Source organism: Schistocerca gregaria, chromosome 2 (genome assembly GCF_023897955.1).
Source record: "Schistocerca gregaria isolate iqSchGreg1 chromosome 2, iqSchGreg1.2, whole genome shotgun sequence".
Taxonomy (NCBI): domain Eukaryota; kingdom Metazoa; phylum Arthropoda; class Insecta; order Orthoptera; family Acrididae; genus Schistocerca; species Schistocerca gregaria.
The window spans coordinates 221,061,817-221,085,350 of record NC_064921.1 but is presented as its reverse complement, the minus strand read 5'-3'; the positions used below and the strand labels follow the sequence as shown (position 1 = coordinate 221,085,350).

Here is a 23,534-nt window from a genome sequence, read left to right as displayed (position 1 = left end):
GGAAAAAAGAAGACATGAAAACTGTACGTGGACAGTAGCTGTATGGAATCTATGGATAAGTTTTACGTTTCACAGATGAGAAAAATTGTGCCTGCCAGTCAGCCCTCGTTTTCACTGTATCTATCCCACTCTCTGGCGTCTTACCTGTCAGTCAGTCAAGACTCAATGACAGCAGGTGCATTCTAAAGATACCCAATGCAACTCTGGAAGTAACGTAAGGGAAAAAAAGTTGCGTATATGAAGACCATACAATCTGGAACATTCACTCGCAGCTAAGACAATCGGTCGTGAAAGCCTTCGCAGTTTTCCATGTGCTATCACAGATCGATACCACCCCCAGCGGCACCTCACATTTGGCAGCAGAAACACACGTTTTAGACAGCCGCCTACACCGGTACCGCAAAAACCTGGTGGATCCAGTGATTCGTGCCCGCTGGGCCACGCCTCCAGCAGCTCTGGCTGTGAACTCCCTCTGCCGCCGCGATGTACGGCGGCCGGTGGCAGCTACATGGCGCAGTCTCAGTCTTCCACAGCCCTCTGTCTTACTCAGCTTTCGACAATTTGCACGTAGGAGCCTCACACTGCACGATGCTCGTTGGATTGCTTCTAGTAAAAGTTGGAGATTTTTGTTGTTTGTTCCTTTGTTAAGTTTCTTCGCACTGTCTGCAGAAAGCTACATGTTAAGCAAAACTTCTGTTTACCATATTTATACAGGGTGAAAAGTATTTAAACCGACCAACTCTGGGAGGTTGTAGGGGACATCGAAACAAATATTTTTCCCTAATGTAATTTTTTCTTGTGAGGAGTATTTAAAATGGTAGAGGAGGATTTCTCTGCCGGTAAATTAATTAAACCATCAAACACATTTCCACCAAGAGACAACACAATCCAATTTCAGTTACAGTACATTTCCAAAAATGCCTCCGTTGAAACGTAAACAAAGATTACACCGTTGGATCATGTTCTGTCTGACACGGGCAAAAAGCCCAGGAGTATCCTGAATTGTTCCTGCTGCTGCTACTATCCTGGCAAACAGATCCTCTTCTGATGCAACAGAAGCTGCATAAACAAGGTTGCTCATCTCTCCCCACAGAAAAAAGTCCAGAGGGGACATATTTGGGTATCGAGCGGTCCATGGTACAGGACCACCTCTTCCAAACCACGTTTATGGGAACCGTCGGTCCAGAAATCGAAACACACGATGACTGAACTGTGCCGGCTCCCCGTCATGTTGGAACTCCATACGCTGTGTTCGAGGGAGCGGGACGTCTTCCAGCATTTCTAGCAATGCTCTGGCGAGAAAATTGTAATAGCGCCTGCCATTTAATGGCCTAGGTAGCAGATACGGCCCAATTAAACAGTCCCCAACAACAGCAACCCACACATTAACGAAGAACCGCACTTGATGAGCTCTAGTAACTGTGGCATGCCGGCCGGCGTGGCCGAGCGGTTCTAGGCGCTTCAGTCTTGAACCGCGCGACAGCTATGGTCGCAGGTTCCAATCCTGCCTCGGGCTTGGATGTGTGTGTCGTCCTTAGGATAGTTAGGTTTATGTGGTTCTAAGTTCTAGGGGACTGATGACCTCAGATGTTAAGTCCCATAGTGCCCAGACCCATTTGAACCATTTTTGAACTGTGGCATGTGGGTTATCCTCACTCCAAACATGCGAATTGTGAATGTTGAAGCCTCCATCAGGCCCGAACGTTGTTTCATCGGTAAACAACACAGAGGATGGAAATGTAGGATGCATTTCACACTGTTGCAGGCACCACTGCGAAAATTGTGCTCTGGGTAGATAATCAACTGGTTCCAGGTTGCGGACACGCTGTAAGTGAAATGGAAGTAACAATTACTCTCAAAGGACTGTTCTTACATTCGTCTGATTCGTGCCCATGTGACGTGCAATTGTACAAGTGCTGATTGAAGAATTCCGCTCCACATGCTGCAAGATAGTTTCCTCAAATTGCACCGTTCTTACAGTGCGACGGCGTCCATGTCCAGGTAATCTGCTAAATGACCCGATCTCACGCAGACGTTGGTACACAGCAGGAAAGGTCGTATGATGCGGGATACGGTGATTAGGATATTGTTGATAAACCTCCTGCGCAGCTCGTCTGTTGTGGTGCGCTACGTAGTACGCACCAACCATAGCAGTTTACGCACTCCAGGTGTATCGCTCCACTAGTAAACAGAGACAATGCACTACTACACTGGTGAACAGCAGTTGTCTACAACTGAAGAGCGTAATACGCCCTCTAACAACTGAAGAGCGTAATACGGCCTCCACCGGTTTAAATAATCCTCCTAGGAAAAAATAACATTCAGGAAAAATATTTGTTTTGATGTCCCCTACAACCTCCCAGAGTTTGTCGGTTTAAATACTTTTCTTTAAACACTTTTCACCCTGTATATCAGCTGCGCATTTCTGCTCCTCTCCAGCTTCCCTACTATGACAGCTGCTGCACCACACTCTAGCCCATCTCTCCTTACTGTTGTGTACGAAGTAGTACACAACACTCCACTACAGAACACGTACTTCTTCTTCTTTCGTTTGTTTTTCTTTTCCCTGTGAAGACCAATGCTACCTCACCCGAATTTTGGGAAATATGAGGATGGAAAAGTTCCACTATAGGCTGTGTTACGACGTGAAGTCAAGCACCTGCACGCCAGTCGGGAACGACAGGGAAGAGAGAAGGCTGTGAGAAGAAGTCAGTCAGTCGCACGCTGACAAGACTCCCTTCAAGACGACAATGCGACAGCAACTGAACTATGTGAAGAGGACATAAGTGCCCCGACCGACTGGTGACAGTCCAGTTCAATAGAAGCTTCAAGATCAGCGACTACGATAGCCTTTTTTAAAAAAAAATATTTACTATCCGAAACAGTCTTGATCACAATTCTCCAGCAGAAGGAGGTTCTTACTCATTGGTGTGGAGATGACCACAGTAGTGGCTGAAACCGGTCACCGTAATAAATAAATTGTGATGAAGACTCTTTTTGATAGTAAATATTTGTAGCACATCGATCACGGTCCACTCCGATAATGTTTTCAAAAGTAACCGCGATAGCTGCATCAGCACTAGTCACCTCGCTTGTACTCTCTATGTAGCACAGACTTGGGATTGTGTGTACTGAAGAAGATTGGTTATTCTGTACCACACCCTTTGCTTGCAACACATCTGTGTGGTTGCCAAAGTATTGTGATAGAATACATTAATACGACTTAAATGAAATTTTCACTCTACAGTGGTGTGTGCGCTGACATGAAACTTCCTGGCAGATTAAAACTGTGTGCCAGACCGAGACTCGAACTCGGGACCTTTGCATTTCGCGGGCGAGTGCTCTATCAACTGAGCTACGCAAGCACGACTCACAGTTCTAATTCCGTCAGTACCGAGTTCGAGTCTCGGTCCGGCACACAGTTTTAATCTACCAGGAAGTTTCATTAATAAGACTTATTTGATTGTTTGTCTAGCGAAACGAGTACACAGGATTCCTAGAAACTAGAGACTCAATCACGTTTTTTGTGTTTTCTTTGAGAGAATGGCGGAAATCTTGAATCATGCAACAGCATTTCGAATAACAGTTGCATCGGCCAGTGCTTATAACATGGCGACCCATCTGTCCCGAAACCATGGAAATGAGAACAGCTTAGGGAATCCCCTGGCACTGTTAAGCCGACCTGTCCGGCCTGCGGCGACCTCGAAAGGACTGGTGGGATGCCAGCGGCACCTGCCGCTCCTCACCTTGGCATTTCCACGCTGGCGCCTGCGCCCCGCCCCCAGGCCGCATCACGTGCGGCAGTCACGGGTCACCAGTCACAGCGGCACAGCGCCGGCACGCACTCCAGTCGAAGAGCTGGTCAGGTGGGAGACAGTTTCGCCACTGTAGCGAGCCTCCTGTCATACTGTCTCGTGGCTCCCACTACTTCCAGGATGCTGGATCACATGCGAGAGTCGCTTGTATTATATTGTTTTTAGCAAACAGAACGCAGCATGTTGTTCTCAATGGAGAGAAGTCTACAGACGTTAAAGTAACCTCTGGCGTGCCACAGGGGAGTGTTATGGGACCATTGCTTTTCACTATATATATATGACCTAGTAGATAGTGTTGTAAGTTCCATGCGGCTTTTCGCGGATGATGCTGTAGTATACAGAGAAGTTGCACCATTAGAAAAGTGCAGCGAAATTCAGGAAGATCTGCAGCGAGTGGCAACTGACCCTTATAGACAAATGTAATGTATTGTCTTTATCCTTTATTGTATGATTATATGACAGCGGAACAAACACTGGTAGCAGCTACTTCTGTAAAATATCTGGGAGTATGCGTACGGAACGATTTGAAGTGGAATGATCATATAAAATTAATTGTTGGTAAGGCGGGTGCCAGGTTGAGATTCATTGGGAGAGTCCTTAGAAAATGCAGTCCACCAGCAAAAGAGGTGGCTTACAACACACTCGTTCGACCTGTACTTGAGTATTGGTCATCAGTGTGGTATCCGTACCAGGTCGAGTTGACAGAAGAGATAGAGAAGATCCAAAGAAGAGCGGCGCGTTTCGTCACAGGTTATTTGGTAAGCGTGATAGCGTTACGGAGATGTTTAGCAAACTCAAGTGGAAGACTCTGCAAGAGAGGCGCTCTGCATCGCGGTGTAGCTTGCTGTCCAGAATTCGAGAGGGTGTGTTTCTGGATGAGGTATCGAATATTTTGCTTCCCCCTATTTATATCTCCCGAGGAGATCACGAATGTAAAATTAGAGAGATTCGAGCACGCATGGAGGCTTTCCTTCAGTCATTCTTCCCGCGAACCGTACGCGACTGGAACAGAAAAGGGAGGTAATGAGAGTGGCTCGTAAAGTGCCCTCCGCCGCACACCGTTGGATGGCTTGCGGAGTATAAATGTAGATGTAGATGTTCAATCAGTCGTAGACCAGTGAGGTGTGGCAATAAAAGACAGCAAGCTGAAGTTTTAAATTTCACATTTCAGGGATGGAATCATTTCCAAAAGAGCTAAGTTTGCAACTGTTCGCTTGGCATCATGGTTACAGTACAGCGTATATGGCAAAATGGCGCTATCTAGAACAGACGTCGAGGCAGTTGTGGTGTTCTGTGGTCCGCAGATGACGGGACTGAACAGTGGCTGTGGAGATGCCTACGGGCGAATAGACGTGCAATTCTTGAGCAGCTGACAGTCCAGATGAACCAAGGGGCTACCAGCGGTATCTCCTCATTGGCGGTTTATCGAACGTTGCTATAAGTGGGCCTCCACAGCAGTTGCCTGGTTATTGCATCCATGCTGACTGCTGTTCATCGGCAGTGAAGGCTGGAATTTACACACCAATACCGCAATTGGACGTTCACTGAGATGAATTAGATTTGATGCTCCCTCGGCGTGACACGTCTGAAAGCAAATACCCTGCAACAATCGTCGGAAGGTTCCACGTCGGAGGAGGCAGCGTTACGGTCTGGGGAATGTTTCTGTGGCATTCCCTGGGCGATCTCGTTCTGGAAGTCACAGTGGATCAAGAGAGGTATACACGTATCCTCGGGCCGAATATTCACCCATACATCCAGTTCGTTTTTCCTCGACAAGATGGCATCTGGCAGTAGGATGACGTAGCGTGTCATGCAGACCACTGTGCACGTGCGTGGTTCTAAGAGCACCAGGGTGAATTTACATACTTGCCAGGCCACTAAACTCGCTGGATTTAAGCCAAATTGTTAATTTATGGGACACCTGGTTTGGGCCAGTCGCGCCGTGAATCCTCAACCAAGAATCCTAGTGTAGCATTGCCATGGTAGCAGAGTCAGCATGTCTCACATTCCTGTCGGTAGATTCCAGAACATCACTAACTCTGTTCCAGCATGTCTTGCAGTGGTCCGACAAGCAAAACGTGATTACTCAGGCGTTTTACAGGTGGTCATATTAATGTGATTGGGTATCGTATAACAATGGTAAAACAACACAACCGCAAAACTGCACACCTTATCGTCTGTTTTTAATAGAATTCTTGAAGATATTCTGTTTGAGTATAAATAATTTCCTTGATACAGGAAAGCTTTTACCCACAAATCAATCCGGTTTTCAGAAAGCATCTCTCGTGCGGAACTCAGCTTACCATTTTCTCGCACGATATGCTGCGAACTAAAAGTGATGGGCCACAGGCAGATTCCATATTCTTAGATTTCTAGAAAGCGTTTGATACAATGCCCCATCTCAGACTGTTGACGAAGCTGCAAAATATGAGAAAGGTTTTCAGAAACGAGACTTGAAAATTTTTTAGGTGTTAGATCCCAGAACATTGTTCGGGACGGCGAATATGCATCAGAAGACACGTATCGTCAAGAGTGCCCCACGGTAGTCTGACAAGACTGCTCTTGTATTCAGTATACATCAACGATCTGACAGGCTGAACAGCAGTCTACAACTGTTTGCTGATGGTGCAGCTTGATGTAAATGCTGAAAAACTTGAAATAATGGTAAGTAGGAACGACAATACTATGATGTTCCAGTTGGTATCACTGGTGTGCATCTTGACAAAATGATACCCATTAAATATGTATGTGCAGCGTTGCAAAGCGAAATGGAATGGTACGAGCACGTAAGGTTGGTTGCAGGGAAAGCGAATGTTCGATTTCGGTTTATTTGGAGAATTTTGGGATGTCTCCGCTCATCTATAAAGGAGACCCGCATAGAGAACATTTGTGTGACCATTCTCGACTATTGCTCGTGTGTTTAGGATCACCGCTAGAACTGATTAAAGGAAGACAGTGAAGACGATCCTAATGCCACCAATGTAAGGACCGCAAAGACAAGAGAAAGAGAAACGTGATCAGATGTTGTCATTGTAACATGTATGAAGACAAATGCGATATTTGTGCTGTGCCAGACGTGGAATACTTACTGGTCTGTCCAAACCGTCCCTTCAGATGCTGGAGAGAAGAAAGCCATGGACGTGGCTCAGTACTTGCCTGGAAGACTGGTTTTCCAACACGAAAAAGTAAAGTATGCAAATTAAAAGCGACAATCGGCACACGGTTTTTATCGGCTCAATCAGCCAGGTGCGAAAGATGGATGTTGACGAACTGAGAGAGGTATTTGCAGTCGTACTCTGTATACGAAAGTACCAATCGCTTGCGTCCATCAATCAGCAAGTGAGACTGCTTCGCTGGATAGTGTCAGCGTTAGGCCTCTCGGTTCACCGGCCGCGATATGGGGAAATTAATGTGGGCGCCAGGATCAGTTAACCTCTGGCGCCAATAACTGAGGCCCGTTAGGCGGGACCACACACGCTCGACTATCTGGGCATCTGCGGACGACGCAGGGCGCCGACTCATTCCGGGAACACCGCGGCTGGAGCAAAAGGACTGAGCGACTGGGACGGTCAAACGCCTTTTGCCGGGGCGCTCACCCGGTTGGGACACAAGCCAAAGGCAAAAAAGGGGGAAAGGGCTCTCGTGTTGCGCAAAGGCGGAGAAAAAGTCGCGAGTTCGGCCGAGTGGCTGCCAGTGGCCGCGGCAGCGGAGGCGCTGAAGGCTCGCCTTGTGGTGGCCACTGAGGCGCCACTGTCGGCGGTCACGGGGTGGCGACACGAGAACCGTCTGCGTAGTTCACTGGCTCACGGCGGGCTCAGGGAACCAACGGGTACTGTTGCTATGTCCACCGTCCTCCCTCCACAAGGGTCTCCTTAGTAAACAAATGTTCAACAATGAAGGGAAAACACACAATGAACTTTGATGACTCAGACAAAATTAATGAAATCTGTGAAATTGTAAGTCAGTTCGATGGACAAATTACTGTTTACGTATTACTGTTGAAGATATTCAGAATGTTTGCCAGCAGCACAGCTTCTGCAACGCTGTGGAACATTTTGACAGCCGTGCTTATGATTTTATTTTATTTATTATTTGAATGGTTCTCGTGTCAGTTGACAGTTGATGATTGGAGTGTTGACACATTATCAGCGAATCCAGTAATGCAACTAATGGGTTATGCATGGGGGATCGTATCAACCTGTACCGCATCAAAACAGCCTGAAGATGACGCAATGAAGCGTCGAAACTGGCAGCGACAATATAAAATTTGTCACGATAGTAAACGGCCGTTGTCCCAGAGACGTCGTGCTAAAAGGATGGACATACAATAGCCACATTTGTGGTTGTTGCCACCGAAATGGATTCACAGACAGTCGAAATCGCTCCTCTCTAGACATCCAGCGTACTTGGCTTTGTGGCATAGGCCATGCTTTCAGAGTTCCCCACAAAATGGAATTTTTTCTGCCTGAGGCACTCACTGAATAGATGAGAGTGGTGTTACTAGCTGGGGTGGCCAAGAACTGCACCACCTCCGCCACAATGCAATCTAGCTCAGGAGATTTCCCTCTCTTCAACGATTTTATGTGGGGTAGACTGCCGTATCATTGATGTATCTTCCAAGGTCTTCATTTCTTAATTTTTCGCTGTCCTTCAGTCTCCCCATCGGCACTGTCGTCAGGCAGCAGGAACCGGAGGAGGACCTCAGCAGTCTCCTGCCAAGATTACGTCATCCTGCCCCCATGCCTGACTGTTGACAGCTCCATAGGAGAGCGGTTTTTTTCCCACCATAAGGAGCCAAAACATTATGACCTCTGCCCACAGCAGAGTTGGTTGCGTCACGGCCACGCGATGAGGTGTGGAAAGTACACAGAGAGCTTCACAATTCGTATTACAGGGTTCTAGAGGTTATAAGAAAAAACTCAATAGAAACATTACACGCAACCATTGCCCTGAAATATACCGTACAGATGTAAAATAAGTATGAAGACAGGATCAGCCTGAACTCTCGTGCTCCACTTTGCGATGCATAATGGCAGTGCTGCACAATGCACTTGTAGTGAACGTTTCCTACTTCGTCAAAGCCCATTACGTAACATTCTCGCCAGAATACAGAAATAGCTGTGAGGAACTGGTGCGAGAGTTGACTGTGGTGCTCCACTAACGCACATCAGTAACGTGGATCGTGTGTGCGAAAGCAAGCGTAGTAGATACACCTTGTGCAACGAAAATCAGGATCCCCACATGGAGCACCCACAGGAGATCACACCGGTAAGAGCTTACTGTCGCTGTCGTGTTCGTCCTCTGAAGAGGGAGAGTTTAAAGATTCCTCTTTTCTTAATTTTCAGTCAAATGGTACATTTCTGGATATGAATTCTTTATCAAAACTTTACCTAACATTTTCTCTCTACAGCCTACAGAATCCTGTGATTAGCATTGTGAAACGCCCTGTACAAATGGAGTCGAGGCGAAAGGAGTCATTGTAGCGACGTTACGGGCCACAAATGGGAAGCCCCACTGACACAACTTTGAGTAACAGTAGAATTTTATCGCCCGACGCCTGGGAATGAACATCTCGCAAGCGGCAAAGCTGGTTGACTATGCGTGTGCTATGTAAGTGGTTGAAGGACGGTGAAACAACGAGTAGGCGAAAAAATATTAAATGCAATCTCTTAGACTCTCCCGGCGATCGGGTGTTCCCCCGATGGAGACGGCGAGTTACGGTGTCGAAATATCGTGTTGAGAAGACACGGACCTCCGGCAAAACACCCGATCTCAAGGAGATGACGAAGTGCTAGATGTTCACTAATTGTCACAGAACGTTCTGGTCAGGCGTTCTAGAAAAGCAGGATAGGCCGCAATCTGTGGAGGACGTAACAGCGGAGTACAATGGTGTTGAAGGCACGTTTCAGAGCATACTGTTTGGTGCCACGTTGTTGGAAATGGGGCTCCGCAGCAGGCGACACCACATATTGCCAAACCGGTGCATAGAGCACAATAGCACGACCCATTCTTGAGTACTACCTGAGTGTGTGGGAGCCCCACCAGGTTGCATTAAAGGAAGGCATCGGAGCAATTAAGAGGCGTGCCGCTAGGTTTATTACCGGTAGCTTCCATCAGCAGGCAAGTACGAGGTGTGTTCAAAAACGAACTGAACTTTTAAAATAGCACGCTAATCGGCAGATGGAGCGGGCTACCGCTACTGAGCGCACATAGTGTCACGTTTAGACAACAAACTACCGTTTGTCACGTTTCGCTCTAACCATTAGTTACAGCCGCTGATGTGCACAAGCTGCTTGTCGGATTAGTACCAAAGTGCCAAAGAGCTTGAAGAAAAACGTGTGTGTGAGAGAGTGGAAAATTGTGCTACAAACTTGACAAAACTTTCACAGAGACATTGTAGTTGCTTAGTCAAGGACTACGTGAGTTGCACGCACCGCCGTGAGTGGCTTAAAGCGTTTTCAACAGGGCGGAATATCTGTCAGTGACGATCCCAAGTCTGGACGACCTTCCTTCCACACCAACATATGACGACCATGTTGAGAGAGTAAACCATGTGATTCGTGGGAATTGTCGTTTAACTGTTCACGAAGTGTGTATCAGCGTAGGCCTCAAATGTGGGAAAAATCGACTCCATATTGTGTCACGACAATGCATCGTCTCGCCCGTCACTCTTCGCTGCAGGTATCTAGCAAAACATCGCAGTCCTGTTGCGCTCCATCCACCGTATTCTCCGGACCAAGTCCCAGCAGACTTTTCCCTGTTTCCCAATTTTAAAGCTATTTTGAAAGGACTTCATTTCCAAACCACAGAGAAGATTCAGGGCGGTGCGACAGCAGACCTGCGAGCCATCCAGGAAAATACTTTCCAGGAGGGTTTCCAAAAGTGAAAGAACGATGGCAACTGTGTATTGCCAGAAGAGGGGATTACTTGAGTTGGACAGTGCTTACAATATTGTACAATAAGCAGTAAAGCTGCTACAGCAAAAGTTTCGTTTCTTTTTGAACAAATTGCGGATTGCGGTGACACTGCGTGAAATCAAATGGGACTCCCTGGAAGATAGACGACGTTCTCGCGAGGCACTATTGAGAGAATTTAGAGAATCGGTATTTGAGTCTGACTGCAGAATGATTTTGCTGCTGCAAACGTACATACCGTGTGAGAACCATGACGATAAGAGAAATTTGCACTCCTACGGAGGATTATACACAGTTGTTTCTCCCTCGCTCCGTTTGTGAGTGCAACAGGAAAGGAAATGACTTGCGGTTGGACAACGTATCATCTGCCAGGTACCGTATGGTGGTTTTCGATGAACGTATGTGGACGTAGATGTAGATGCAGACCTAACGACTTCGTCAGCTACGACTGCGGGAGACATGGGATCTTCGAGAGCGGACAGTGAGAAAATGGTAACTTGTTTCCTGGTCGGATGAACTTGTGTTTCTCATTACATCAGATCGAAAGTCATTTCCGGATACGCCGCCATCCAGGAGAACAGCTGCTCGAAATATGCACCGCAACACGTACAACGGCTGGTGGAGTCAGTATCACGATGTGGTGGACCTTCACCGTGGGCTTTAATGGTGGTAGTAGTCGAAGGCGGCATGACAGCTAAGGGCAATATAATCATTATTACAGGTAGGAGACCTGCTGCCGAAAGGGAAGCTGTGAGGGTGGGTCGTGACCTGCACTTGGATAGCTCAATCGGTAGAGAACTTACCCGCGGAAGGCACAGGTCCCTGGTAGTCCACTCTGGCACACAGTTTTAATCTTCTTTCTTTCCTTCGCTTGTGCCTTTTTCCCGCTGGTACGCAGGGTCGGCATGGTTAACCGGATTTGGCAATGTTTGATTAAGGGGTGGCCAGATGCCCTTCTTGCCATCACCCCGTACCCCCCAGGATGGAATTACTGTACCCCAGCTGTCTGCGACTAGTGTAATCCATGGAAAAATGCGAAAGTGTTCAGATGTCTGCAAGCCGTGTAACGGACGCGTGACATGGGGACCAGCCCGGTATTCACCTAGGGGGATGTGGAAAACCGCCTAAAAACCACATGCAGGCTTGCCGGCACACCGACTGTCGTCGTTAATCCGCCAGGCGGATTCGATCAAGGGCCGGCGCTCCTACCCGAGTCCATGAAGCAGCGCATTAGCGCTCTCGCCTAACGTGGCGGGTGGCACATAGTTTTAATCTGCCAGGAAGTTTCATTACTGCAATTATTACTACATGAACATTATTTCAGTTATTATTACATGCATCCCTTCATGCTTCAGGCTGTCCCCGATGGCCATGGCATCTGATTAGAATCGTGCTGCAATGCTTCGAGGAGCTCACGTTGTTGTCTTGACTGTCAAATTCTTCTGTTATGTACCTCATGAAAGATATCTGGGACGCTATCGGGCGTCAGCTCCACGCGCAAAAACCATCGTACTTTAAGCGATAGTGTGACCTGTGTATATACACCCGGTGTCATACATCTGCGAAAACGTAGCATGGACAGGCCCACTCCATGCCCCTCTTGTGTCCAATTAGTGCCTGTCTGATTTTCACAGGTAACAGTAAGAACGTGACTTGAAACAGGACGTGCACGTAAGAGCAGTTGTAGGGAAGATAAAATGGTAGGCTTAAGAGGAGCGTTCAATAAGTAACGCAACACCTGTTTTGTTTCCTCGGCAGTGTCATTTGCAACAATGCAGAATTCGTTGTGGGACGTCGTGGAATATTCCCGCTTCATGAAGTTCTGATACGTGGCGGAGCTATAGGTATCCTTCAAAATGGCGTCTGTAACGGAGGTGCTTTCCAAGTATAGAGCTGACATTGTGCTTCTTTTTGCGGAAAAATAGAACATCGCAGATATTCATAGGCACTTGCAGAATGTCTACGGAGATCTGGCAATGAACAAAAGCACGGTCAGTCGTTAGGCGAGACGTCTGTCAAAATCGCAACCAGGTCGTACAAACCTGTCCAGTCTCCACTGTGCCGGCCGGCCACACACATCTGTGACTCCTGCAGTGTTGGAACGTGCCGGAATTATCATTCGAGATGATCGGCGGGTTACAGTGAAAAACCTCACTGCTGAAGTAGACGTCTCTGGGGATAGTAGCGACTCATTTGTCTACCAATTGGGTACTCAATAGTGTACAACCTGAATATCACACCTTCCGATTTCCCTCTGTTTGGCGCAATGAAGGATGCACTCCGTGGGAAGCAGTACCTGGATGATGGGGAGGTTACTGATAAGGCCAGACGTAGGATCCGAAGTCGAGCAGTAGAGTCATGTACAGGCCCTTCCAATACGGTGGTGTATGGCAACCGCATTAAACGGATATTATGTTAAAAAATTGGGTTTTGTAGCCAAAAGCTTGCGGAATAATATGGTCTACTGGAATCCCAAATAAAATCAACCCGCTTTCAGAAAAAAAAAATATGTTGCATTACTTGTTGAACGCCCCTGGTAGACTGTTAGAAAGCCATCTGCGAAAAAGCAGTCCATCTGTAAAGCAAATTACATAAAGTCGCTAGCGCGACAATTCTAGGTTACTTTTCATCTTTTGGAGTCCTTATGAAACATGCTTGACGACAGTGATCGAAAATGTTCAGAGACGCGTTTATAGGATCGCAGAGCCGAGGAGGTATAGGGCACTAGAAAGTGTGATAATGGTATTTAAAGATCTCCTTCATCCTACGTTATGACAGAATGTTTGTACGAATGTATATCGCTTTTTTTCCTGCATTGTGGTACTGAAAACGATATTTTATTTAGTCTTATGAGAATAGTTTAAATTATCCACATTACTGCATTTAATTTTGTTTCGAAGCGGAGCTGAAATTTTATTCTGCTAAGAATTCATAGTGTACGCTGATAGCAATATCATTTCTGCAAATAGTGCTAGTGGAGGAGAGGTACACAAAATATTCTGCAGGTATTTTTACATATACTCCAGCTTAATTTCGTTCAAAATGTTTCAAATGGCTCTAAGCACTATGGGACTTAACATCTCAGGTCATCAGTCCCCTAGACTTAGAACTACGTAAACCTAACTAACCTAAGGACGTCACACACATCCATGCCCAAGGCAGGATTCGAACCTGCGACCGTAGCAGCAGCATAGTTCCAGATTGAAGCGCCTAGAACCGCTCGGCCACAGCGGCCGCCACAATTTCGACTTTCCTGTTCAATTCATATATTATATGCATGGAAACGACAGTCAGTACACCCTCACGTAAATCCTGATTTGTCTAAAGGCTACCGCAATTATTATAAAGCGGTGTATACATTGCAGAAAGTAATATGTTCCACGGTTTGGCTTGAAACATTCTTACATGGCATTTTAATGGCGATGTCTCAGTAGTGTAGATCTTTCTTTCAGCGTTTCCAATCGAGTTTTTTACGTTGTGTGATCACTTCTTTGATCTCTCAGTCTGAATTACAAAATGTGTGTCGGGGTGTCGGGCAACGGAGCTCTTCTTTGAATCTTATTTCCGTCTCTGGCTCTTGCTGGCCCCTTTCCCTCCACCTGTCTACCTATATATGTAACCAGTCCTAGATCGAGAAACTGTATCAAAGAACTGATCAGCCACAGCTTCTGTAAGCGACTTCCGTAGTTGGTGAGCTACATTTCATTACGATTCTTTAAATGAATCTAAGTATACTATCTGACACTTTTCGTTTAAATTGAGCAGGTTTCATATACAAAGTTATTGTTGCACATTACTTTCCGATTACGTTGTTAAATCAGGCGTCACTTTTAGTACAAGTGTTGATCATCCGCTTGTCTCTTAAAATTTCGCCATAATTTTCTAACAAATAGACTGTCTGTATACAAGCGCGTGACATCCGAAAAGCCACACTGAACTTCTGACTCTAAGTCGTTTTTGTAACGTGTCCCATATAACATCGACATCCGATATTTCGTCAGTACTTTGAGACAGCGCAACGAGTTCCAGAATTAATCCTTCACTCTGAATAATGTGCCTCATTGTCTTATTTTGTACATTTCTTAAACTAGCTATACTGACGGAAAGGATGTTGCAAAGAATATAGGCTGTTAATGTCATCGGAACGAACCGTTCACTTTACAGCCGAATGTAAATCTTGACAGATTAAAAGTGAAATGATATAGAATCTGTAATGAATTAAGAAATCTAAGTTTCTATAAATGCGAGTATTGTATTTCAAGAATCGTTCGAGGCGTGTATATATGGTTCTCAACAGTTATAGCAAAAGGGCGATTATTGCGTCGTCATCACTCGTAACTAGTCGCACAGACGTCCACAATAGACACAGTGGTTAACATCTCTGATAGTATGTTAGCTAAATAACTGATTAGAAACCATCATAGTAGTTGGACCAGTCCCACAGTTGCAGCTATAGCCGACGTAGTGTTTCGGCCACAGGGGAACTGTCACAACATCGTGATGCTATGTTGAAGGACCAGCGTAGGGTACCTGGAAATGACTAAGTAAATACTCAGGCAAAGCAGGCATCTCTGAATGGAGCTATTAAATATGATAGACTCTCTCTCACAGATACGATACCCATGATTAGAAAGTGGTTGTCATAGCACTGGCAACAGGAATGGTCGCGGTCTTAAAATCAAAGGCAGTCACTACGCACTAGTCCACCCCACGATTTCACGAGTACCATGGAAAAATAATGCATAAGCATCAAGGAGCTTCAAGACCATTATAACATGACTAAAATTTAATCATTGGAGGTTCAACAAATATCTCTGACGTCTCAACGTAATCACCACCCCTCTATGTGTTTGCAGAGAGGAAGAAGAAAATGCAAACCACATACTTCTACAATGTCCTCGGAACACGTATCACATAAACATCCTTTCAAGTAATCTTCGGGCTCTCGGTCTTCAGTTCCCAGGCAGCCTCCAAACCTTTTTAACATTCAGCGTTATAGAAACGTATAAGGTACTGTACGGGTTCGTCAGCAGCGTCAGCAATCAAGAGGTAGCTCCGTGCGCTACTAATTTAATGCGCCTCGTACTTACAATGCCAGGGGAAAACCAAAGCTCATTTAACTGACTATATCCCCACGAGCTGCTCTGCATAATGTGGAACACCCAGTCCGTTAAACGTATGTGTACGTTTCTGAACACTGGTGCACCTATACGGATTCTTGTAAACTGTTCTGTCTAGATGGTAGCTACAGGCCTGTATAAGTTTTCTAGTCTCCATCCGCAGCTTTGGAAGCAGTGCTCACGGGACATACAAAGAATATCTTATTGTTAATCTAGACATATAGTTGTAAACGTCGACCGAACTAGGACTACTCGAAATGTATACCAACAGAGATTTACGATTTACCATTTCTTATTCTGTTACAACTTGTATTTTTATAGTATTCTACCACTATGTATCCTACATTCCATTTTGTATTATTTTCGTATGATCCTAAATCTTGTTTTATGTCGAATCCGTCCTTTGTTAATCCTTTTGATACTACATTTCCGGCGTTGAGATGGCTGTATGGGCACGTTCCCAGAGCTATTGAAAGAAGAAAAATAAAAAAAGGAAAACACTCGTAACATTTTATCTACCGATATGTTGAGGCAACTAATTTTTTGTTAATGGAACTTTGCTTTTTATGAAAGGCATTAGCGAGTTTTTGAAAATAGAAAAGCTCTGACGTAATCGCTGATAATTCGCGCAAGGAACTTTTCAGCTCCCTCCCTAACGACCTCGTAGTCACCGGAACCTTAAGCCCTAATCTCCCTTCCTCGAAACTTTGCTCAGAAGTAGGAGTCTGATATGCTGAGTATAAAGCTAGAGGGTACAGCACAGCTTTACCTCTAAAGCATAACATCTTGTAAGCAATATCGGACTGTTGCCATACCTCAGAGCGTTCGGAAAGATTCCCCGGTATTCCCGAGAAAAATTTCGATGAATGCATGAAAGAACGTCGTTTCACTGCGGTCCACGTTTCAAGAGAGTTGTGCTATGTCATCAAGAAGTGATAACGGAAAATGCTACACTAGAAGACACAACGATCTTCATACCCCGTCGGAGAAGACAGAATATTACATATTCGAGGGAACTCATACGTAAGAACCACCAAAAGTATCTGATAGGAAACCCTTTATTCTCTTGTATTTTTGGTCAACCGATGGTCACCAAATAATGTACAATTTGCGTCAACCTGTGTCGTTCTTACTGTGACAGCAAGAAATAAAATATGAAACCATCGTGCGTCACTGAAATTGACATTGCCATTAAGATATATAGACATAGTTAAAAGGTATGTGGAGTGGCTATGCAGTCTGCACCTAACACAGGATGGTCCGCACAGTGGAAATGTTATTATACAAGAAAAAAATGACATTCTGTGGTGTAGATAACGATAGACGTTTTTAATTGTACACTTAATACGTTCTTTAAAGTAGTCAAGTAACATATTTTATACTGTTAAACAGTAATGTTCAGCATTTGATCAAAACTAGAACCTCGGTGATAAGATGACGATCAAATGATAAAAACTGGCAGTGAATAAACGTTTATTTCATTAACAGCTTTTGGTGGTCCTTAAACATGACTTTTTTTTCAGATATTAACGAACTGTGGGTCACCTTATGCACAAGAAACGTAAGTGCTGTCAAATGATAAGATTCATTACAGGAAGTACACGCTTTCATTAAAACAATGTCGCTGTTTCTCTATATCGATACATACAAAGTGTTCAACTGGGACTGAGCACTATGGGACTTAACATCTGTGGTCATCAGTCCCCTAGGACTTAGAACTACTTAAACCTAACTAACCTAAAGACATCACACACATCCATGCCCGAGGCAGGATTCGAACCTGCGACCGTAGCGGTCACGCGGTTCCAAACTGAAGCGCCTAGAACCCCACGGCCACTCCGGCCGGCGATACATACAAATCTACCTAGTATGAATTATGCAGCAACGTACTTCGTTCTTTGTATACTTAGAAAAAACCTGGTTTTCATACATCGAGCGCTTTATGACACTCCGTAGGACGACTCTACATTGTCAGTAGTAGTAGCGGACCTATCATACGTCCCTGAGGTTCGCTAGGCCTATAAGCAACGCCATTTTCACATTTCGTGATGTTCCCTACTGAGGGAGACCTTTGGTCAGAAGCCGTTTACCTGTTACATTGTGACTGTATTAGTACTAGGCTCCTAAATCAAATCAGAGTATCGTCTGCTGGCTTTCGTGGTCGTTGTCATTGAAGGTAAAACCTTGTTATTTTTTAGGCCACGTCATGTGCCTCTTCCCTTTTTTCTTAAGCAATGATGTTTCGACCCCTTTGTTAGGATCTCCTTCAGACCACTCGGGTGTTAGCATCTAGCTGAACAGCTAACAGTTAACCGGTAAACACCAGAAGTTCCTGAAGAAGATCTAAGCAGCTGGATCGAAACATGGATTGTGATAATTAATTAGAAAACGAAAAGGCACATGAAGCGGCATAACAAACTAGCAGATTTTACTCCCAGAACCAGAATATGCTGCTCCTGGGAATTGGAGTGTACTTCCAGCTTCCAAAGTTAAATAAAAGCCACACTATCGCTCATGGGGATCACACATACTCACCTCTTTGACTCTATAGCTGTCGAGTGGACTACCAGGAGACAAACTGCTATCGGTCTGCGAGCAACAGTGCGGCCGGGCGTGCTGTGTCAGCCACCTAGCGACAGACTTCAGAGGAATAGCGGAATTGTCGACTGACCAGCGTGCGGTAGATTGGACGAGCAGTGGGCGAAGTCCTATGACAGCACCCGGGGCGTGTTGGGTGTAATGAACAGGAGGGCAGCCACCCAAGTAAACGAGCTATCAGGGCGACGGAAGACACTCCGGAAATTGGGAGGAGTCCAACACTTTGATTGGCAATCATCCTGCCATTAATAGCATCAAACCCCACGAATCACACTGGACGCCGGCGCTAGATTGGAGGGCCGCGTGCGGGAAGACAAGACCGTGACTCAGATGACGTCGCCCAGTGAGCACTGATACACCCCTGAGGTGCACCTCTGGCCTTTCGAACTTCTTATTTCAACTAACACAGCTTCACTATAATCAGTATCATTTTTATGTATCCTCAAAAATCTATTGCATTTAACAGATTACGAGATTAAATTTTCATTTCCTTTCATATTTCAGATAAATGAAAGTTAGAATTATAGAAGAATTATTAGAGAAAATTGAAGGCGAAAAATTGAAGTCGACGCTGATATTATTAAGATGCTATTTGTGGCCGACATTGTTCAACATTTATGTAGGACAGTAATGAATTATTACCAGAGAGGAGAAAAATCACGGTAGGTGGAAGACCCGGTGTATAAGAGTTGATGATACTGCGATATTGTTGGTTGAAGATACGAGGACTATCGGTAGCAGTCTGGGGGTACTATATATGACTTGCGAGCAATATAAGCGAACGCTAAAAAGTCAAACGTAAAATAAATAGAAAGAAACTTCAGATTTAGATGAGAATTAAAAGATTACTGTTGAAGCAGGAAGCCTAGGCTTATAACATGTGAAAACAATGACGGCAGTTTTGATACGCAACTGACGAAAAGGTTAATGAAGTGTTTGGCCCGCAGTGTTCTCTATATGGTGCTGATGGATATTCTGAAAACAAGATGTAACGGTCAGAATAATGTCCCGTTTATATCACTGTGATGTAATTGTATCTTGTGAAGCGGACGCTGCCTGAAACCAGTAAATGAATAAACAACGTTAAAAAAAGGGAAGTCACGACCAGCACCGCTTTGAATTCTTTGAAATGTTGGCCTACAGGAAGATAGAAAACTTTAACAAGATGAAAATATGAAGGTATAAGACGGTACTAAAAGGTTAAAATTGGAAATATATATATATCTGTATGTGAATGCTCCATAGATAAATGTCTACGAGATAACTGGAACATTCGATTCAAGAGCATGGTGTTCTCATTTAATGGTTAAAATAACCAAGGAATAAGACATTTAAAAATAACTAAATAACTAAAACAGTAGACATTGAACGTACAATTTGGGCTAGGGAATAGCATACTAGACAGTAAGAAACTGGAAACATTTCAAATTAAGAAGTCAAAGGTTAATTGGAATACATAAATGTAAATAGGTTAGTTTTATATTGGTGCGAACTCATCTGGGGGACTCATTACTAGAGGAAGAAGAAGAAGAATGTTAAGGATAATTTTTTTTTTAATAAGGCGTACACGAGCAGTGAACCTAGCGCTAGAAGTACAATAAATGGAGAAAATTATATGCCGATAATTATACAAGGCAGATTATATCGAGAACATAATGTTAGTAACTATGTAAGAATTATAAGGTTATTATAAAATTGGGAAAGACAGAGGACAGACTCAAACAGGTTGAAAGAACGACCGGAAAGATTAATGGAACCGTGAGACGTTTCATTATAAGAATTTGTGGATACTACGACATTTACTGAGAATAACAGATCTCTGGATAAGCATTGTAAGTGCACCATTGGCGAACAACACAAAAGCAGTTTCTGAAAAACTTTTGTGACTCCATTCGATCTACACTGGTGTCCAAAATTAAAGCAAAAAACGGAAAATTTGCCTGGCTGCCTTTATTTTGCCACGAAACATAAATAGGTGATAGTAAAGTAGAAACTATGTAAAGAGAACAGAACGTAAATAACTGCAACAAGGTAGACAATCATGTTTCTCGTTTTTTCCATCTTGTGGAATTTGCACACACATTCTGACTACTGGTTAATGTGCTCAGTATGGTGTATGACCTCCTCTGGCAGCAATGCAGGCCTGCTAACGATGGGGCATGCTGTAATTGATGTCATCCGTTTCATGTTGAGTCAACGACGCCCGTTCTTTCTGCAGAGCTGTTCCCAAGTCCTGGGGTGTGGTTGGTGGATACTAATGTGACGCAGCGCGTTTTGCTAGTGCATTCCAGACATGCTCTATGGGATTCGAATCGTGAGAGCGAGCAGAAAACTCCGTGCGTGCAATATCTTCAGTTTCCAAGGAAAGATCACCCACCTGTGTTCTATGAAGTCCAGCGTCTATGAAGTCTGGGCCCACATCTCCTTGCAACAACCGCACATGAGGTGCTCGACTTGTCAACGTAATCCCTGCCCACTCCATTAGGGATCCGCCCAGATATCTGTATGTTTCAACAAAATTTGGGCCCCGAAATAGTATTCCACGTTCACTACAGATGCGAATACATCGAGAATCACACACCAGACAAAGTCGGGACTCATATGTGACAAGACGATTGGCCCACTGCTCGACGGTCCAGGTGTCATGTTGACGGCTCCAAACTAGACGTTCTTTTCAGTGAAGACGCATTAGAAGTTTAGAAGTTCACATACAGCAGGCCTACAACAATAAACTCCACTCTGCCGAAGCCTTCTACATCGTTTGCCTCGATAAAACACGTCCAGTGGATGCTGCGAGGTCAAATGCCAGTTGCCGTGCAGTACTAAGGCGGTTACCGCCGTGCCCTTACAACCAACAACGGTCCTTTCTCTCACGTGGCTGGCCCTGCCCTGGTGTTTGTGATGCAGTTTCGGCCTCTGTAAATGTCACGTACCAAAAAACACGGAACGATTCACATTAAGCCATCGGGGCACATCAATTTGCGACAGTCCTGCTTCCATTCTTCCTATGGCCCTCCACCCAGAGAGTCTGCAAGGCATCTTCTCTGTGCCATACTGCACCTTCTGTGGCTGTGTACACCCCGATGGTGGATTTGGGGTAGCCGGCAAACACTACCCCGTTGGAGAGGCACCCTGATGCCATCTTTGGTGTGGTTGTCCAATGACCGGAATGGCATTTTCCATGCGTAATACACGGGATGGAGAAACAGATGTTTGTTTTGGACACCAGTGTATAAAACAGAGTTGACGAAAGTCTTGGGATACCTCTTAATATCGTCGATGGTATTCGTGTCGGGCGATCTGGGTGGCCGAATCATTCGCTCGAATTGTCCGGAATGTTATACAAACCAATTTCAAACAATTGTGGCTCGGTAACATGGCGCATTTGCATCAATAAAAAATCCATTGTTGTTTGGGAATTTGAAGTCGGTGAGTGGCTGTAAATGGAATCCAAGTAGCCGAACATAACGACTTCCAGTCAATGATCGATTTTGCTGGACCAGACGACCCTGTCCATTCCATGTTAACACAGCCCACGCCATTATGGAGTTACCACCAACTTGCAGTGCCATTTTGACAACTTGGGTCAATGGCTTCTTTGGGTCTGCGCCACATTCAAACCCTACCATCATCTCTTACCGACTAAAATCGGGAATGATATGACCAGGCTACGGCTTCCTAGGCGTCTAGGGTCCAACTGACACAGTCACGAGACCAGGACACGCGCTGCAGGCGATGTTGAGCTTTTAGCAGAGGCAATCGCGTCGCTCATGTGCTGCCAGAGACCATTAACGTGAAATTTCGCCACACTGTGCAACCGGACACTTTCGTCGTGCATCCCACACTGATTTATGTGGTTGTTTCATGAAGTGTTGCATGTCTCTTTGCAGTGCCAGCTCTATTCAAACGCCGCTGCTCTCGGTCGTTAAATGAAGGCCGTCCGTCACTGTGTTGTCTATGTTGACAGGTAGTGCCTAAAATGTGGTTTCCTCGCCCATTCTTGACACTTTGGATCTCTGAATACTGAATTCTCTAAGATTTCTGGAATAGAATGTCCCTTGCCTCTAGTTCCAACTTACATTCCGCATTTACAGTCGGAAAACGTTAAACCTGAGTCACTTGAGTACAAGTGGCAGCACCACCAATTCACTGCCCTTATATACGTTGTGTACGCAATACAACCGGGATCTGAATATGCGCATATCGCTATCCCATGACTTTCGTCACTTGAGTGTACATCATAAACAGCAACGGTCCCAACACACTTCTCTGGGAATACCTGAAGTCATCATGTCATCATCTGTCGATAATTCCGCACTCCTAACAACATGCTTCGTCTTCCTTACCAATGAATCATGATACTTCAGTCTGAAACTCCGCTTAATGCTTCATACGATCATACCCTCGATAGTAATTTTATGTGTGGTACTGAGTAAAATGATTTTCGTAAATAATAAAAATTACATCTACCTGACACTCTTGATCTATAGCTTTCAGGATTCCATGTCAGAAAAGTACGAGCTGGGTGATCGATGTTTCTGTAATGCATGCTGGCAGGCGTGGTGGAAGTAGAAGTCAGAATATGTTCTAAGTTTTCACAACAAATGCATGTGAAGGATATTGGACGGTAGTTCTGTGGATCACTGCTGTTACCCTTCCAGCAGAAAAAAAGGCTCTGGGCACTATGGGACTTAACGTCTGAGGTCATCAGCCCCCTAGAACTTAGAACTACTTAAACCTAACTGACCTAAGGACATCACACACATCCATGTCCGAAGCAGGATTCGAACCTGCGACCGTAGCGGTCGCGCGGTTCCACACTGAAGCTCCAGGAGACAGCTGTGACCTGTGTACTTCCTTCCAACTACTTGGCACTGTATTTTCTTCGAAAGATCTACGATGTATTGTGTGTAAAAACTGCAAAGTTAGTATAGAATTTCGACGGACACTGGAGATTGGTTAAATTTTGATGATTTCAGCTGTTTCTCGATTCTGCTGACACTAATATCTATTTCACTTATCTTTGCAGTGTTGCGAGAACTGAATTGGAGCAATACACCTTAGTAAGAGAACGTCTGAAAACGGAG

General features: G+C 45.0%; 1 protein-coding gene across 3 annotated transcripts in view; it reads right to left on the bottom strand.

Moving 5' to 3' along the window:
• LOC126336721 (Ig-like and fibronectin type-III domain-containing protein 1) overlaps positions 1 to 23,534 on the bottom strand; it is a 2,308,230-nt gene that overhangs the window by 1,191,400 nt on the left and 1,093,296 nt on the right. The window contains exon 1 of one of the 3 annotated variants that reach the window (XM_050000696.1): positions 18,385 to 18,502. The exons of 1 other annotated variant lie outside the window; for it this stretch is intronic. The gene's annotated coding sequence lies outside the window, so the exon portion shown is untranslated. Of the gene's footprint in view, positions 1 to 18,384; positions 18,503 to 23,534 lie in introns of those variants that run through there. One more of the 3 variants, XM_050000702.1, reaches the window with a different exon arrangement.